The sequence below is a fragment of the Amphiprion ocellaris genome, chromosome 1, assembly GCF_022539595.1.
Source record: "Amphiprion ocellaris isolate individual 3 ecotype Okinawa chromosome 1, ASM2253959v1, whole genome shotgun sequence".
Taxonomy (NCBI): Eukaryota; Metazoa; Chordata; class Actinopteri; family Pomacentridae; genus Amphiprion; species Amphiprion ocellaris.
In genome coordinates, this window is record NC_072766.1 from 16355471 (window position 1) to 16375629 (window position 20159).

Genomic DNA, 20159 nt, shown 5'->3' on the forward strand with positions numbered 1-20159 from the left:
ATGTCAGCAAAGGTGTACCAACTCAATAGAAGTCCAGGGGAAGGGTTAGGGTTGGAGAGGTAGGTCCTGACAGTTGTAATGTATCATAAAAAATTGATATATAAATTAAAATTTTTTCATAATTTAATATTAAGCCACTCAACCCAAAAAATTTATAAAGTTGGGGTTTTCCCTTCAGCATTGTGGTTGCACGTCTCCGATAGAGGATATTTAGACCCACAATGCTGAAGGGAAAACCGTGGATTAATTTCTCGGATTATTCTGTTGCTTAGTATTAATATTAAAAATATTATGTGTCATATTAAATTTACCTTATTTTTCATTAATGCTGTAAGGACCTTGCTCTGTAACCCTAACTCTATCCCTAGACTTTCTATTGGATTTATACACGTTTACAAGGCGAGAACATATGTGCTCATGTAGCTCTACGGGTTACGCCTCTGACGTATGTACTTGGTCCCCGCCGCTGAGGCCCGGGTTCGACTCCCGCTTGTACACCCCATGCTGTATGCGCTGGCCTACCTCTTATTTCTAACCCCATTGTCTGGCTGTCTCTCACTACGCCTATCCAAACAAAAAGTGAAAGAGACTACTACACTTATTTAAATAGTTAAATGTTTATTTACAAATAAACACCTTAAAGACAATAACACTTTTACTAGGAATTAAACACAATTTACTATGAAAACTTTAAATATACAATTACACATTAAAATCTACTACAAGTTCTTAAAATTACAAACTACAACAGTTTATCTAAACATTTAATATTGAAAATAATATTTTAACTCATCACATCCAATAATACTTTTGACTCAACAATTACACATTAAAAAGACAGAACATTTGGACATCTAATCTAATATTATAAAATCATACAGAATGACAAAAGACCAAGACTACACTTTTAAGATGAATCTAAATACAGACAAAAAATTTGAAAAACACCAGTGACACTTTTGAATATCTAATTACACAGAAGACACAATAACAAAATCCAAAAAAACAAATAAATTTACATATCTTAAAACGTTTTGTATTCTGAAACAAAAACATCTGGTTGTTTCTTCAAACAGTTCCTCTTTCAATGTTCTGGGTTGCACTATGAATTGATTTACTAATAACTCTTTTCTCAAAACTGCTTCCCTCATAAAGTCTACTAATAGTTGAAATCATTGATGAAACTAATGTTACCTTCTGATCACCACTAACTATACTTTTCAGTGAATACAATCAAAGTTTCTGGACCATTTCTGGACCATAAAGCTGCAAGCAGCATTGGAGGGGTCATCCGTCTTTCTCTACAAAACTCCTTTATGTCCCCGAACTGTGGCCGTGAAAACAAACAAAAAATAAATAAAAGCTTTACGCTCTTTACGCTCTTTACGCTCTTTACGCTCTTTACGCTCTTTACGCTCTTTACGCTCTTTACGCTCTTTACGCTCTTTGCATAAAGTTGCATTAAAAAACACAGATTTTTAATGGAATATCTCCACAGGGGCACAGAGGAACACCCCCAGCAACCATCACTCCCGCGCTCCAACACCACACCGTGCCAGCCAATGGTGCCGAAAGGCTAACCGACGAATAGAAAACCCTTGTGCAGCCACGCCACCACACAAACAAAAGTGTGCGCCCCCATGGAAAACACGAAACTCCCGCGGTGACCTCAAACTTACGAATGGTGGTGTATATAATATACATCATAGCCACAAACCAACAGGAAGATGAAGTCATGTTGTTTTTCATGTTTATAATATGTAACTGTTAAATACAATGCTGTAACTCAACATTAATAAAGAAAACATACATTTCAATTGATTTCACGCTCTTTACGCTCTTTACGCTCTTTACGCTCTTTACGCTCTTTACGCTCTTTACGCTCTTTACGCTCTTTACGCTCTTTACGCTCTTTACGCTCTTTACGCTCTTTACGCTCTTTACGCTCTTTACGCTCTTTACGCTCTTTACGCTCTTTACGCTCTTTACGCTCTTTACCTTTTTCGGGCAACTTCTTGGTTTTGCTGGAACCACCCTTCAACTCCAATCCACTGACACTCCACACCACAGACCACAACCTTTCCACTCCGCTATTATCCTCCGCAAGGTTCCCAGTGGGGATTCGAACCGTGACCCTCCACATGACAGACACACAACCTATGTGTGAGCTATCTTTCACACAAGGTCCTTCGTGGACTTTGTTGTAATGATGGTTGAAAGAGGTTGTCATACAGCCAAAGTATGTATATATTGTAAATAAAGCTGCTGTAACAATGTAAATTTCCCCTGGAGTGGGGAGAAATAAAGAACTTTATCTTATCTTTATCTTATCTTATAAAGTGTCAAAAGAGCCCTGGGCTGGATTCGAACCAAAAACCTCCCGGATGAGAGGCAGATAACTTACCACTGCGCTATCCTTCCTACTGGGTGTAACTGTTAGTTTTCCTAAATGATGGTACACAAAACTATTAAGGAGGTGAAGATAATAAAGGTACTAAGGTGGATTTCAACCGGAGACCTTCAAGATGTGAGGCACAGAACTTACCTCTGCACCACATTTCCTACAAGGTGTTGTTGTAAATTGGCTTAAATGATGGCATCAATCAGTACTGGAGCAATCAAAGGACAAATAAAAGGTGTGAGTGGAGATTTGAATCATGTGAGGTACAGAACTTACATTGCAGGTTTGTTTCTGAGACTGAATACACCCAATCTCATCTGATCTGCAAAGCTAAGCAGGGTTGGGCCTGGTTAGTATTTGGATGGGAGACTACCTGGGAATACCAGCTGCTGTAAGCTTTTTACTTCTCCTCACAACCTGAACAACACACTGCTGGTCATTCACTAGAGACAGCTATCAACTAAAACCTCTTGGTTTCTTTATTATACGCTCTATGAGGTGGATAAGCTGCAGCTCATGCTGATTTATTGCTGGTTCTGGTTGGAGCCAAAGAACAAAGGCGTCACCTGTTGGAGCAGCTGATGTCCTGCAGCCTCTTCACCACAGAAAGCCTCTGACAGCTTCAATTCTTTACACTCTGACTGCAAGACACCAATCACATAGGAACATATACATGTGTGGAACAAAGAGCTGAGCTGACACTCAACATGTGTTTGACCATTTATTGATAAAGACATTCAAACATGTCTAGAGATAGAACACCAACGCACGGTGTAAGAAAGGTCAGAACAGACTTCACCTGCTCAGGAAACTGAGGTCCTTCGGGGTGCAGGGAGCAATTCTGAGGACCTTTTATGGTTGTGTGGTGGTATCAGCCATCCTGTATGGAGTGGTCTGCTGGAGCAGCAGCATCACGGCTGCAGACAGGAAGAGACTAAAGAAACCAGTTAAGAAAGCAAGCTCTGTCCTGGGCTGGTGTTAGACAGGAAGATGATGACAAAGCTGTTGTCTGTCATGGAGGACATCTCCCACCCCCTGCAGGAAACAGGACCATCACCAGCAGCTCCTTCAGGGACAGACTGCTTCACCCACAATGTTTGAAGGAGGTCCTTCCTTCCTGCAGCAGTCAGACTGTGTTCAATCAAACCTGCTCCCAGTAGTTCAGATCACCCATGAAGTAACTGCAATAAAATGTAAATAAGTCAATATGTGCAATTTCACAAGATTTTTTTTTTTACAAGCATTTCTATTTCTTCTCTAAGGAGAAAGCATCTATTTATATCTGTGCACTGAGTGCTGCTTTTCTTTTTACTTTTTTTCCTATCTGCTACTGCCACACTGAAAATTTCCCCACTGCAGAATCTACCTATCCATCCATCTATCTATGGTCCATCTACCTCCCTACCTATCTATCCATCCATCCATCCATCCATCCATCCATCCATCTCTCTCACAGATGTGGGGGTTGATTCACCTGTTCTCAATCACCTTAATCCACGAAGGCCCGGTTCTTCATTCTTCCGCTCTCTGCCAGACCAGAGACTTTGAAACCAGAACCTTTCTCCTACAATTAGTCTGGTTTCCCCTTTTTGTTTTCACCTTGGTTTAGTTATCCTTTCTGTGTTGGTTTTAGTTTCATTCGTTAAATAAACTCCTTGTAATCTTTGACCTGTGTCTGCAGATGTCCTGTGACACCAATGATCCCATCTGATATTTAGCATGTTTTCAATTATTGGTCCCATTTCTTAAAAAAAAAAAAAAAAAAAAAAAAAAAAAAAAAGCCCCCTGAAATCTGATCAGATAAATGAATGTGAAACTACTTTGGGTCTGCTGCAGCTGCCTCCCTCTGATCTTGTTCCTGCCCACAGCACAATCTGATCAGTGAAACACTGAAGGACAACTTCAACATGTAAAACATAAATAAGCAAAGGCTGCAACTCGTGATTATTTTAATTTTAACTTAACTTTATGTGCTGTTCAAAAACTTTATTTTTTCTGCAAATGTGTAGTGATTCCAAATCTTGGTTATTGATCTCCTTGATTACAAAAAAAATCTGTATCGAACCGGAAAAAAAACAAACATGTCAGGCACCCTATGATGTTAACTGTTTGCCTGAATGTTTTTGTTTAAAATCCTCAGTAATAACCTTTGACTGGTTGCTCTTAACCCTGTAAAACTCACTGCTGCAAAAATACAACATCAGCTTATTTTTTAATTACTATTTTCTATTATATATATCTGAAATAAACCCTAATCTGGGGTCTGACAGCAGCGTGAGGTCAAAGAAGCTGCCATCAGCTGCTGCACTTCTGTCCGTCCAGCAGATGGAGCCATGGAGCTGCAGTGAAGTGAAGAGCAGCACAAGGCAACCACCACTTCCATCCACTGACGCATTCAATTTGACTGACGCTAATGTTTTATTGACTTCCAACCACTAAACCAATAAAAGCTGCAAGCAGCGTTGGACAAGTCCTCGCATCCGAGCGGCCCGACTGGCCCACGCATATCCACCAGGAGGCGCTGCAACTGAGAGAGTAAAGTTTCAGGCAGATTGGAGCATGTACAGGCTACTTACACAGCACTTCCTGTTTCATGGCGAGACATTCAAAATGGGCACATTCCGCTGGTCACTATGGCCACGCCCTCAGACTTTTGCGGAGCGTTTTGATAACTTTTGATCACCCATGACTGGAATACATCCTGGCCGAATTTCAGCTCTCTCGGTGTTACCCTATTTGAGTTTATAGCTTTTGAAAATGTACAAAAATGACCCCAAATCGTCAAAACATATGACATAATTCAAAATGGCCGACTTCCTGTTGGGTTTTGGGCATGAGTGTCAATTACATTTTTGTGTGTCTTGACGAGTTACATATGCCTACCAAGTTTCATAATTCTAGGTGACACGTACTGGCCATAGTAACTGTTTGAAATTTTCCAGGTGGCGCTATGGAGCCATTTTGCCACACACATGTGCAGTTTCCCTAAAATATCACATGGGTTGCCGGTCCAGATATGTGTGGCAATTTTGGCGAGCATTTGAGCATTTTTAACCTGTCAAAAAGTACTTTGTTTATTACGGCAACGATACGTTGCCACGGCAACAGCGTTTTATGAATCATCAAAATCTTCACACTGTGGCATCGTCAAGGTGTCACCACTCACCTGACCAATTTTCAGAATGATATGACAAAGTTTCAGGCAATGGCACGTGCAAATGTAATGACAATTTCTTCCTGTTGCCAATAGGTGGCGCTATGAGATTTTCTAAATTTATGAATGTGGATGTGTTCAGAACCTGACTGGTGTCCATCACATCAAGTTTGGTCCGGATTGGATCATTTCCAGCTGAGATATAAATAATTCAATTTTCATGGCGAGAAATCGAATTTTGCCACGCTGCCACAGACACGCCCTTTCATGATGTGTCACCATTTTCTCTGGGAATCATCATCAATGTGTTCAGGCTTATGTCACCAAATTTGAAGTGAATATGATCAACCTGCTAAGAATAGTACATCAAAATGTAAAAAAATGTCTATTTCCTGCTACCACAAGGTGGCGCTATGACTGTTAATGTACATAACCACATGGATGTCATCAGGGCTGGACCCTGATCACACATGTAAAATTTCAGGCAGATTGGAACATGTACAGCAGAGTTAGACAATACTTCCTGTTTCATGGCAAAGGATCAGTATTATCGCGAGTCGCCATGGCCACGCCCTTTGACTTTTGCAGAGCATTTTGATAACTTTTCATCAGGGATGACTGTTGCATATATTTGCCAAATTTGACGTCTCCCGGACTTACCCCCGATGAGTTATTAGTCAGAAAAAATATCACAGTTAATTCAAGATGGCCGACTTCCTGTTGGGTTTAGGGCATAGCCATTATTGACTTTTTCGTGTGTCCTGATGGGCTGAATATGCATGCAAAATTTTGTAGCTGTAGATGAAACACCCTGCCAGTTGGCCTAATGACCAAATTTTGAATTTTGCAGGGGGCGCTATAGAGCCATTTTTCCACACACATGCGCACCTCCCATAAAATATCAAATTTTTCGCCAGTCCTGATGAGCATGCCAAGTCTCACACGTTTTGGGGTATGATAAGGCCGCCAAAAATGCAATTCAAAAGACGGTAAAAGAATGAATAATAATAAATAATTCCTTGCATTCCAATAGGGTCTTCGCACCATTCGGTGCTCGGACCCTAATAATTCCTAGGGTTTCAATAGGTTCCTCGCACCACTTCGTGGTGCGAGGACCCTAAATATAATAATCAAAAACGTAAAAATAGCATACGCTTTGAATTCAAATATTTTTAAAGACTGCTAACTGAAAAAAACTGAATAACTCTTGAAATGTTTGCCAAATATTACATACATTTAGATTAAAATTTAGATATCAGCCATATAAAGTCTTCTTACAGTTTCAAGAGGTAGCTTGTGTGTGTGTGTGTGTGTGTGTGTGTGCGTGTGCGTGTGCGTGTGCGTGTGCGTGTGCGTGTGGGTGTGTGTGTGTGTGTGTGTGTGTGTAAAGTTGAATTTTATTGAATTTTTGTTGGTTTTATTCCCTAATATTTCTGACTCACCTAAATTCACACCATAAATTAAACTACTACAGCATATCACTCTCAATATTAAACTTATTTGGTGCATTCCATTTTTTTAATAATAAAGAGCACAATAGTTGCTTTAAAAAATGTGCCATATCCTTGAATTTAAGCATCTTTGTAGTCTTTACCATATATTTTTAGATTAAATAATATAATGCTTCTGTCTTTATTGTTTTTTATGTATTCCTTTTTATCTTGTTTTAATATTGTGTATTTACTTTGCAGATTGCTGTTACTGCTGGGTTTATCTTCAGTACACGCCGTACGCATAGACTGTATACCAGGGATGTCAAACATGTGGCCCGCGGGCGAAAACCGGCCCTCCAGAGGGTCCAGTCCGGCCCGTGGGACGACTTTGTAAAGTGTAAAAATTACAGAGAAGACATTAATTGCAAATTTTACATTTGTAAAACTATAAATTTAAAATAATTTCTACACCATGACAAGTTGTTTTGATCATAAAGTAAAATACTAGATTGCTCATTGTTCTTTTGTTGTTTTGTGTCTCATTTTTGTAATATTTTGTCGTTTTTTGCCTTTTTGTCTCATTTTTTTTGTCATTTTGTGTTTCCTTTTAGTTTTGCTTGTGTTTCTTGTATTATTTTAGTCATTTTTCTGTTTTGCTTTATTCGTTGTTTTGTGTATCATTTTTGTTTTGTGTTTTTTTGTCTCCCTTGTGTTGTTTATCTATTTTTTTGTTGTTTGTAACTTTTTTGTCTATTTTTTGCCATTTTTTGTTTTGTTCCATGTCATTTGTCTCATGTTTGTCATTTTGTTTGTCATTTTTGTTGTTTTGTTCCCTTTTTGTCTCGCTTGTATTTTTTTTTTGGTCTTATTTTTGTCATTTTGGAGTTTTTTTTGTCTCGCTTGTGTTTTTATATTTTTTATCGTTTTGTTTCTCGCTTTTGTCATTTTTTGTCTGGTTGGTGTAATTTGACAAAATTTTTGTTGATTTTTAACTTCTTAGTCAAATTTTTTGTCTTTGTTTAGTTTAATGTTTGTCTCATTTTTTGTCATTTTGTTTCTCGCTTTTGACATTTTGTGTCCTGTTTTTTAATTCCTGAAATGTGAACATTTTTAGAATGTACTTTTTTGCACTAAAACAAAGGAAAATAATTGGAGTTGTCGTTATTTTCCGATTATTATGCTGTGATTTTATTGGTCCGGCCCACTTGAGATGAAACTGGGCCGAATGTGGCCCCTGAACTAGAATGAGTTTGACACCCCTGCTGCATACGGTCTATGGCCGTACGTTACAACGTCTGTTCACAGATTTTAAAAAGTGACGTAAGACGTACACGTCGGACACGCCCCTTTGTTGGAAGGAAACGGACATGCGCGACTGCTCACTTCCTCCACGGCTGCTGCTTCTTTTCAGTCCGTCTGTGTTGATAGCGGCTTTTGCTTCCACACGTGTAATCATTCCTATGTGAATCTCCGTCTTTCGGACCCGGTTATCAGCTCGTCCTGCTCTGTCAGAATAGGTAAAGTAGCCGTCGGCGCCCAGCGTTTGATGTTTCTCCAACTGCGCAGCCGCTCGCATGGCGGGGGCAGAGGTTACTGCTGGAAGTTTAGCCGGGTTCGCTGCTGTTAGCTCGGTCATGTTAGCTAGCCGATGCGTCTACTTTTTGTTGTGGCGTTGCTAACGTTAGCTAGCTAGCAACCGTAACTAGCGAAGCTGGTTAAGCAGCTGGAATTTAACGAATGCTGAGTTTTACACGTGTGTCCTTTTGTGTGGAGCTAAAATGTGATGTTTTCCCCCCGCGCCGTCTCCTCTCCAGGTGTAAAGACATAGAATCCAACAACCATGGGGGCATATCTGTCGCAGCCTAACACCACCAAGACCTCTTCCGATGGCGGCAACAGCAGCATGAGCTACGGCTTCTCTGCCATGCAGGGCTGGCGGGTCTCCATGGAGGTGAGGCACAAAATGAATGGCTGGATCTGAAACAATCATATTGCCGCTCTGCTTCCTGAACACATGTGTATGGAGTTTTAAATGGCGGGATCTCTTTGTATGTGTGTTTGTGTGGGGGTTTGTTGGTGTCTCCTAGAGATCCAGTGAGTCTCTGCTAACCCGACTCTTCCACAGCACCAGCTGCAGTGATTGGTGACAATGAGAATTCGTCTTCAGGATGTTTTTTTTTTTAGCATGCCGAGTTACATTGTTAGCACTCTCCCACAGCATGTAATTGATGTCTGCTGCAGTCTTGTGAAGAAAGAATTTCACCGCAGCTGACAGGATATTACTAACAGATCTGATGTTTGTGTCTCATTTTAAGTGATGACACAATTAGACACATTCCCCAATTATGTAGCCAGTTAGCTTTAATACATCAACTCTCAGCATAATAACGGTGACTAATAAATGCAGGTGAGTAATTTAGTCAAAAGACATTAATGAACATGTTGTCAGAGTACAGAAACTTTGTTAACCTGCCAACATCATTTGCCATTTATATGTATTTAACCCTCTGAACTCCAAGTGGTTTCTAGGTGTTTATTGCTCCTGTCCCGTTTGCTCACTGTGGGCTCATTTTTCACTTTAATATATAGTCCACTGCCTATGTGGAAATAGCACAACTGTTAACAGAAGTAGGGAGTACTCAAAAAAGGCTGTTTCTTTAATTGTTTATTTTGCAGGAATTGAAAAAGCTGAAGTCAATGTGTAAAGCATTTTTCCAAGTACCCCCAACTGTTGCCAGTGTTGGGAAAATAGTATCTCTACACACTGTACATATTTTACTACTTAATTTTTAAATTCATCTCCATACTTTTCTCATATCTGTCCTGTGTAAACGCTGCAGAGCTGTCCCCATAGCAGTCACAAATGGTGTCACATTTGCACTGGAAAGTACAGATCTTTTTTTTTTTTGTTTTTTTTGTTTTTTTTTACAGAATCTGTTTTGTGCAGACAAAATTTTAAATATGATTTTTGGTAAAATATCACCGTTTTAAACTTTGGTAAATTTTCCAGTTAGAACACACCTCAGATGACTAGTTCAACATCTCTCAGAAAGTTAAAAAGTGATATAGTTTTTTTTTTTTTTTTTTTAACAGGTTCTTGGTCTGATAAAATAAGTAGTTTGGGCTCGTTTTTAAAGATAAGCCTTTCAAAGCTGCCAACAGGTTTGGCAGGGAGTGAAGATAATGTGCAGGGTCTCTATTTTTTGTCATTTCTAACAGGTCTGCTCTAAGCTTACAAGTTGCTTTGTTACATGAACAGGGGTTTTAATTTTGCTGTGATTTGTCTGTGTTCCAGGATGCTCATAATTGTATCCCCGAGTTTGATGAGGAGACAGCCATGTTTTCTGTGTATGATGGACATGGAGGTAACAGACTGCCGTCTTCTATGGATATTATTTTGTAGACTCTAGTGTACTGCACTGCAGCATTTGTTTCATTGAAGCCATATTTCAGAGGCACAAATGTTCTTCTCTTTCTGAATTTTGTATCATAACACACCCAACTATGTTTTTATGGTTTTCCTCATTTTGTTGTTTGTTTTACACACCCATATACCATAACTGCTTTGTTTACACACACCTATCATAAGAATTTATATAACTCACTGTGCCCATTTAGGTGAAGAGGTGGCTCTGTACTGTTCAAAGTACCTTCCTGACATCATCAAGGAACAGAAAACTTACAAAGACGGCAAACTTCAAAAGGTGAGAGGCCACAGTAGTTGAGGACTGACCTATTTATCTGAAACGAGTTTGTGTGAGAAGAGAGCTCCATGACCAGATGTAGGCTGCTTGACTTTGGTATAGTTAGTAATTTGGCAGGATTGGAATCTGTGTGTTTACTTCCCTCCCTCTGCTTTACTGTACTGATTTGTTCCATGTTGTTTCCAGGCACTGGAGGATGCCTTCTTGGCCATCGACAGCAGAATGACCACAGAAGAAGTTATTAAGGAGCTGGTCCAGATCGCTGGACGACCCACTGAGGAGCCACCTGCTGAAAAGGTTTCAGAGGAGGATGACTGTGAGTACACCTCTGATATTCACTGAGCACTGTTTGCTATGGACCTGTGAAAAAGCTCTTTCATGTTAAGTGTCAACGTAGGATTAGAGTATTGGGATCCAGCATAGAAAACCAGGAACAAGGTTATCGTGTCCACTAGTAATACTGAAAGTACTGTATACACTTCTGGTAGATTAAAACTTTCATGTCGAATCGTAAAAGTTCTGATAACATCTGAGTGATTGTATGTTTCTGCCCTCCTTTCAGTGGACACGGAGGAGGCAGCTTTGCTCCACGAGGAGGCCACCATGACCATAGAGGAGCTGCTGGTTCGCTACGGCCAGAACCGCAATGCCGTTAAACATGCTGCTGCCCTGAGGTAATCCAACAAACTCACTATTATGACTCCTCATATAAGGAGCGTCACGACTGTGATAGTGAAGATGCTGGGAGACGGAGATTTGAACTTCCTGAAAGTCTTACTTTATGGTGCATCATCAGTGGTGATATCATGCAAGTCAGCAAATATAGGTATCACAAATGTTTAGGGCTGCAGGAAAAGTTCGTTTTCATTGTCCATTTACCCCCCGAATAAGCAATTAGCTCTTTTGTCTATGTAATGTCAGAAAATGATAAAAACAAAAAGTTCTTTAGTGTTTGCCAAAGCCCAAGATGACATTGTCAAAGGTCTTGTTTTGTTCACAACCTAAAGAGCTTCAGTTAACTGTCATAGAGGACTCAAGGCACCAGACAATATTCATAATGTTAAAATAGTTGGCTATTATTTTAATAATTTGCAGCTAATTAATTAATCTTTGACAAATATTAAAAGTGTTAATGTCATAATTTAGTGATTACTTGTATTACATTGCAACATGGTCTCCAGTTTCATTTGTATTATCTCTGTGTTTGGTTCTAGTGCCGCTGCTAAGAAGGCGTCTTGCTCGCATCCCGAGGCTTTGGCAGACAAAAAGGAAGGTGGAGACGGATCGAAGAAAGAGGGGCTGAACGGGGAGGTGGAGGAGGAGAGCAATGGGAAGGTGAAGGAAGGCGAAGGAGCATCATGCGGGTCTAAGCTGCGAGCCTGTCGGAGAGCAGGAGGAGGCGAAGGCAGTGGTGCAGGTCAGGAGATAAGATTCAGTTTCATTTGAAAGTTGACATATTCTAAGGGAAGACAGACAAAGTTGATATATGAAGACTAAGTGCCTTTCAGAAATGCTTCAAAATGTATTTGTATCTTAATACTAACTACTGGTTCATTAACAAAAACTCTACAAACACTGAGCAGCTGCTGTTCACAAGTATGTGAAAAATGTGTAGCCAAGCACTTGATTCAGCATCTTCTTATCTGTTCTGCTTTGCACATATATTCGCTCTTTACTCCACTTCGTCCACCATCTCACGTGCTCGTTTCTTCTCGACAGCAGGAGGCTGTGGAGGGTCAGGAAGCTCCAACGGGGAGGAAAAGGCTGGAAAGGCAGAAGGAGATGCAGGTCCTTCCTGTTCCTCATCCTCGAAAGCCCCAGGAGATTCCAAGTCGAGGTTTTTTGATGACAGTGAGGAGTCTGAGGAGGGCGAGGAGGAGGAGGAGGGCAGCGATGAAGAGGTGAGAGCAGGAGACCAGAATAGACCATTGTGTTGGGCTGTGAAAGTTCCCTCTGAATAACTTTGTAAGTATTGTGATAATTGCTTTGTCTTTTTTCTGTCAGGATGGCAGTGAAGAGGAAGAGGGTGACAGCAGTGAGTTGGAAGAAGAGGAGGATACAGAGGAGGGAGAGGAAGACTCTGAGGATGAAGAGGAGGAGGAGGAAATGTGTCTGCCAGGAATGGATGGCAAAGAGGAGGTGTGTACGAAGAGGGCGACTGAAATGAACAGTTGAGCTGCTAAAAATCCCTATACACAGTGCAGGTGAAACATATACTTGATTTTAGGAATATGATCTGTCATGACTTCATCATGATCTTTTCAGATATTAAGTTAAAACTTATTGTGTCTTTAGAGTGGAGCTCAAAATGATAATTTTTTATCATAGTCTTGACTCTTTTGGCTTCCAAAATTGCTTTAATGTGATTCAGTAGGGGTTGAAAACTCGTCATACCAATGATGGGTGTTCAATTTTGAGCATATTGTGACAAAATACTGACTAAAGCCAGTTTCCAGTGCTTGCATCATGCATAATTACAAGGAAATTCAAAACTAGTGCATCCGGTAAGATTGTTCCAATTGAACATGAGCACCGTACAACCACAGAACATCAAAATCATGGATTCATCCTCTTTGGAAACAACATTGAATCTCAAATTGTGTCACATGGTGTGACACTGGGGAATCTAAATGAGGCGGCAGTTTGTTTTCCTAAGAGATGGTCATCGCTGGTGGTAGTGGTAGACATGCTTGTAGCTGAACTCTCCATGTTAAGTTTTTGCAGCTTGTCAAAAAACTTAAAGTCAGTTTCTCGTGACGCCTTCAGTTTGAAGACTTTCAGAATGTTAGAACTGTGAGAAAAGTCGGAACGGCATTTATTTTGTCTCTAAGGACGTTTGCCTTCTGAACAGGCCATTACGCTGCAGGTGAGAAAAGTTTAACTGTGCATTAAAAGCATGTGCACAACCAGAAATACTTAATGTGTAAAATATTATCTGTACACAATAAAGTGGCAGTGACATATAGAGCAATGATGGTATTACAGGAAGCCATATTCAGTCAAAGTCTATCAATGTGCTTTGCATCTATTGGGAGGTGTATCCAGGGACTAAGTTACTAGGCAGCAGTATCGACAATGAGAAGTTGAAGACTTTGTAAAGTCGTCCAGGCCTACTTGTAACATTGTTGAAGCCATTTTCCTGGTGTGCTTAAAACTTTACTAAAATTTTCCTCCTCGTTACTTTTGAGAACCAGCCAAGTTAGCTTAAGTTGATGTTTTTTTGTTTTTTTTTTTAGCCATTTAAAGAGCGTAACAGTAATTTCAAGTAATGAACCCAACAAACAACTGCTTTAAATTGGCCACAGAAGCCAAATTCGATGACTTGAGACGACTTTGATTAAATGGAAGAAGCTTTTGTGGCTGCCTTCCAGTCTTCTCTCTGCTGAAAGCTGCAAAGCTGTTTTCAGTGACTGACTTTTGGTCATAAAATAAATTGTTGGAATGCGTTTGCATGGGTGGTTTGTATCATGTGAAGATCTGTCAGTGTAAGCCATCATGGAGTTTTAATGGTGTGTCACATCTCCTGTGTTTGTGGCCTCACAGCCTGGCTCAGACAGCGGCACCACAGCCGTCGTGGCTCTGATCAGAGGGAAGCAGCTGATCGTGGCCAACGCTGGAGACTCTCGCTGTGTGGTGTCTGAACGCGGTAGGTCCAAAGCACTTTGTGCAATTTTACCTTTTTGACATGTTGAATTGTTGCACAAAAAGATTTAGATGTTTTTCTGCTCTTAATGGTCTTAATATTTCATATTTATTTTTTTGAAATTGATCTTAGAAGTTGTTTTGCTTGTTTTAGTACTTTATTCTATTTAATTTTGTTTTACAGTTAGATTTGACTAGTTTTATCCTGTCTTGAGGTTTGCACATAATTTTGTTGAAATGAAGATAAAATGGTGGTGGTAATACCTACAACAACAGGAGGTCAGAGTTTATTTTAATTAATGTCATTTAAATTCTCATTGCAGTCCCTTTCAGATGCTTTTCAACACTTTTTCTATTATTTGTCTATTTAGCACCGTAGTGAAATTGAGTCTTATTTGGTTTCCACTGAGATGCGAAGTGCCAAAAGTTTTAACAAAATGCTTGGCAGTAATGTTGAATGAAATGTAAGAGCTCTGTTCCTGCGTCACTGTAGGCAAAGCCGTCGACATGTCGTACGACCACAAGCCGGAGGACGAGGTGGAACTCGCTCGCATTAAAAATGCTGGTGGGAAAGTGACTATGGACGGACGGGTCAATGGTGGACTGAACCTCTCCAGAGCTATTGGTAGGAATGACTTTAGTATTAAACTTCAGAACTCTTGTAAGGCATCCTGTTGTTTGCTTTAGGATGTGTAATTCTAAAATTAACACTGGATTCAAATAATCAATATACAATGTTCCTCCTCCTCTGCGACGACACTGCTTTAAATCTGAACTCTGATTCTCAGGTGACCACTTCTATAAGAGGAACAAGACTCTGCCTCCAGAGGAGCAGATGATTTCTGCAATGCCTGATGTCAAAGTTCTGACTCTGAACGAGGACCACGACTTCATGGTCATTGCCTGCGATGGTATCTGGTGAGTTTGAGCAGTCGGTGGCGGTTTGTTCCAGTAACTAACTATTCATTTGTAGGTTTCTTCATGTTTTTTTCTTTACAAATGACAACTGTTTTATGTCCAGAAACACAATTTTCTAAGCTAACAAGCTTTTCTGTCAAGAAGCGGAACATTTTATTTTGTAGCTATGGTGTAGCCATATTTTCACAAGCTAAATTTCCTTATTAATACTCATTAGGTTCTTCATTAATCTGTTTCCATATTTCTGTTTACAGGAATGTGTTAAGCAGTCAGGAGGTGGTGGACTTCATCAGTGAAAGGATGAAACAAGACCAGAATGGCAAAACCAGACCTCTTTCATCCATAGTGGAAGAGGTGAGAGCAAAAAATTAACATGTCATTTTTAATTCCTCTGTCCTCGTGCCATCTGCCTCACAATGCCCAGGATTTACACCTTTAATTTCACACACCTTGTATCTTTCTAACAGCTGCTGGACCACTGCTTGGCCCCCGACACATCTGGAGACGGGACAGGATGCGACAACATGACCTGCATCATCATCACCTTTCGGCCACACCCGTCCCCCACTCAGTCAGACGACACAAAGAAGAGGAAGCACCAGGAGGGGGCAGAAGAGACGGAGTTGGAGGAGAATGGAAATGACAGCAAAAAGGCAAAAAGTGACTAAAGGAAGAGAGAAAATATCCCAGAGGGAGCAGCTGGTCCAAGGCTACCCCAGATACACCAGAGACACATTCTGTTCAAAGTTAAATCCTTACCTCGCAGACATCATTTCACCCCCAAACAGACATTACAAAGGCTATATATACATACGCTTAAAGATCAGCTAAGGTCATCACTATAGTTTTTGTGCTCTGTTCTGGGTGGAGTTTCACTTTAACACACCCTGCAGTTTTCTTTTATTGGTCCAGCCGGAAAGAAACTGGACACACTTTTAGTTCTTAAATTCAGAAGAGGCACCAGTCACTGGCATGGTAATAGCACAGCAGTTTCCATATATTTGTAACTAGTAGGATGCTGCAGGAGGAACCAGTCTACAGAGATTGGTGTCCTTTTTTTTCCCTAAACATTTGCGAGGTGCCTCATCTTCCCTGCAGACATACACTGCACTCTCATCGTTAAAATCACTTCCCATGTGACGGCTTCAGTTTGTTTTTAGAAAGTTTGAGGACAGTTCGTGGAGTCTCATGTCTGATTGCCGTGTCATTTTAAACCGTGACACGAGTTTCTATTTTGGCTTTACGATATGAAACATGCACAATACTATTAAGATGAACTGCACAATACTTGGAGTGTTGTACCAACAAAGTGCCATGAAAGCCATGGATTCCTTTTAGGTGCTGTTTCACATTCTTCTCAGATTAACTGAACCCAGAGAAAAGATTCAAATTGGCTGCAGATTGTCTCTGCCTAAAGGTAACTGTAAAAGAACTAATAGAGGACATTATTGTCCAGCGAACCCTAAATTGAAGCTTCATGATGCAGTGGGAATGAATGTGCTAGTCTAGTGTTGCACTGAATGTGTTAGTGTTCTGTTTCAGGCTCCTCTCTGATGTCAATCTCTCAACCTGAGTTTGTTCAGGGGCAGTTTGTGTGAATCGCTTTGATTCCACTTATAGAAGGAGAGGAACTGATGGATTTGGGGTACAAGTCCAGTTGCTCTAGTTTTCCATTTATATATTTTTAGCTATTAGCACCCCTTCAAAAGGATATTTTTTCAGTCTTGCTGATCACAAAACAGCCCACATCGCCATCATCCTGCCTTTGTCATTCCTGGTTTGTGTCTTGTCTCGATTAAAATCTTTACATTTTCAGAAGAGGGGGTGGGGTTCCAAGGTTTTTGGAGCGAGTGTACTTTCCATCTTTAACATATGATAGCAGGGACCCACAGACAAGCCTTTTATTTCCATCCATAGAGAAGTGGTCCGCTACATAGCTCGTCTCCAGGACTGCAAGCTTCCTCCAGCCCAGTTACTGTCCCCATCTGTTCCCTCTTTAACACCTTTTTAAGATTATCTCTAGGCCATGTGTTTTAAGTAAAAAAGTATTTCCACTCAACGGTTTGTTTATTTTTTTCATTTTTGATGAATCAGTCCTCTGGGTTTTTTAAACAAATCCTTTTTGTGAGCACACTTTGAAAACGCCTTGATGCTGGACTGTGGAGAGGATATCCTTCTGAGTGGAAATACAATTTGAAGTTCAGAGCACCAAGACAGTGTAACTGTTTAGAAGATTTTTTTCTTTATTTGCAGAAGCCTCATATAAAACATTGTGTGACTGTAAGTTTGTTTCTAGTGTACTATCTTGTCACCATGCCCTTTTTTCTGTACATAGTTTTTTCAATACTTGTAATTGAAGAAAAAGAAAACACTTTTTCTTTGTAATTGTGAGTCAATGTGACATTTTTGGTGCATACTCTTTTGACACCAGTATGTAAGTACATACAAATACATTTTTTTAAATAATCAAAATTGTATTCCTGTGTGTTTTGTTTTTTTTTTTCTTTTTAAGCAACCGGCACTGCCTTAGCATTTTTAGTCAGAGGCTTTTCATAGTTTTGATGTCAGTTGAAGAAGTTTAACTGCAAAATACCTTTATCTGTTACAATTAATTATTCATGGAGACCAGAGAGGTATTGGTTTGAAATCATCTGTGAATTAGGTGGTTCTGAAGGCATCACATCCTGAAATGGGGAGCGAACTCCCTGGGGAGCGAACTCCCTGTGGATCAGTGGACAGCTGATGTGCTTAAACATTCCTGCAGGAGGCAGCAAAGACAACAGTTGCACTGTGTTCTATATGGTGTTAGATCTTTTACTATAAACGGTGTATATACCAGTCTGCCACAACATTTAAACCACAGAGATGGAGTGAATGACACTGATTATCTTGTTACAGTGGCATCTGTCAAGGGTTAAGATATACGAAGCAGCAATTGAACAGTCAGTTCTTGAAGATGATGTGTTGGAGGCAGGAAAAACATGGAGTGCACAGATCTGAGCAACTTTTGTAAGAGCCCAAAAGTGATGAGTAGATGACTGGGTTAGGGAATCTCTAGAATGGTAGATCGAAATGGTAGCTTGAATTCTTGGGTCCTGGTTTATATTACTTTGAATATTCTTTGTTTAATACACAAACATGAACACAAATTTGAGTAGAACAGCTGTAAATTTGACCTTCATTCAGCAAGAACTGCTTAACTTAATTTTTGCATGATGTTTAATTGTTATGAAGCAAGACATTGTACTGATTATATTATAGAAAAACACTGGCTCAGTACTTTATTCATAAACTCAGAATGAAATTGAACAATTTAAGCATATTCAGCATAAAAAGTAAATGTGGGATATTTTTAAGTTTTTTTCACAACAATACGGTAAAAAATGTCACGTATTTATGAATATTATTTTGTATGATTTGCCTTAGAACAAAAAATATATCAAAAGCTGGTCTTTGTGAAGGTTTTCTTTTCATAGAGTGTGCCATTTTATTGCTAACATTAGTGCCTTAGAGATGGACTTTGGAGCATTTTTAATGTGGAAGCCTAATTCTTTGTATGTATCAAGCATAAAGACGACATTAATTTGCTGATGAGTTTGTTTGACCTGGTTGAACATGTATGAGTCAGTACGGTGAGCAGCTGCAGGTTCTGGTTGGAATGACGGTTACGTCTCTGCTTCATGGTAGCATTTATATTCAGAGGGTTTAGCTGGTGTCCTGAACTTAAACCGTAAGTTCCAGTAATTCAAGACCATGTACATTAAAAAAATAATAAAAATGTCGGTTGTGGAGGAACACATCAAAGGGTTCACAGTGCTGACTGCTATTAATGTCTTGATACCACAGGACACCTTTAGATGTATCGTGGAGTCCATGCTTTGATGGGTCAGAGCTGTTCTGGTTGTACATAAGGGACCTACACAATATTAGGCAGGTGGTTTAATCTTGTTACACTTCAGAAAATTGTGTTACCATGAAGCAGAGAGACGTAACCATGTGTCATGCAGGACAAAGCGTCAGGAGAGTTTCATCCCAACTTGAGTCAGACATGTTCAACCAGGTCAAGCAGACTCATCAGCAAAATCACGTCGTGTTTGAATCAAATTTTGTCTTCCATAGTCGCAGGCCTTCTGTGGAAGACATTATATGTTAGTTATACTAACTGCAGAAGCAGCATAGTAAAAGAGGACAGACTTTAGCTCCCATCAGCCTCGGGGCCTCACTGTCCTGCCCTGCCATTGGCTGCTGCTCTGCCATCCTGGTGGCTGCTCTGCTCCCTGAGGATCACTGTTGCTGCAGGAACAATAGAAAGCAAGAGAGGAAACACACACTGTCCTTGGAATCTAAAAATGTCTTTGCAGACACACACACACACACACACACACACACACACACACACACACACCAGAACACACTGATTTTCTCTCCGTCTTTAACAGGCAGGATGTTTTTTGTTCTCGTAGCGTAGATTAGCAGCTTCTGTGGTGTGTGTGTGTGTGGATACATGGAGTGCGTGCAAAGTTTTGTTAGTCTGGGTGTTCATCCTTGTGCTAAGAGACAGAAATACAGGCCAAAACACACCACAGTGTGACTGTTTTGTCCTTGGACGCGTAATGAATGTGATTTAATCTGTTGTTAGCTCGATTTTCTGTCCCTTTTTCGCCAAACTGACAAGATAAAGTTACTGTTGTGGGGCCTTTTTCAGCTACTGAACATCAGGTAGATAGCTTTTATACCCCGTTTGCCAGTTTCTAAAATACTAAGAACACTGTCCAAAACTGTTGCAAGCTGATTTTTCACTGCAAAATGCTTCTTAAAGGCTCCCACTATGGAGCTCAATGATGGCCTTGTCCAGCTGTGTGTGTTGTGGGAGTTGTTTCTGTCTCAAGACTCCTAAACCTGACTGA

General features: G+C 40.1%; 1 long non-coding RNA gene across 2 annotated transcripts in view; it reads right to left on the minus strand.

Moving 5' to 3' along the window:
• Positions 1-1831: 1831 nt before the first annotated feature.
• Positions 1832-20159, minus strand: part of LOC129349014 (uncharacterized) — a 31495-nt gene continuing 13167 nt past the window's right edge. Inside the window, exons 3-4 of one of the 2 annotated variants that reach the window (XR_008601802.1) lie at positions 3201-19545; positions 1832-3042 (exon numbers count right to left, since the gene is read on the minus strand). This is a non-coding gene — a long non-coding RNA (uncharacterized LOC129349014). Of the gene's footprint in view, positions 19546-20159 lie in introns of both variants that reach the window. The other variant, XR_008601801.1, reaches the window with a different exon arrangement.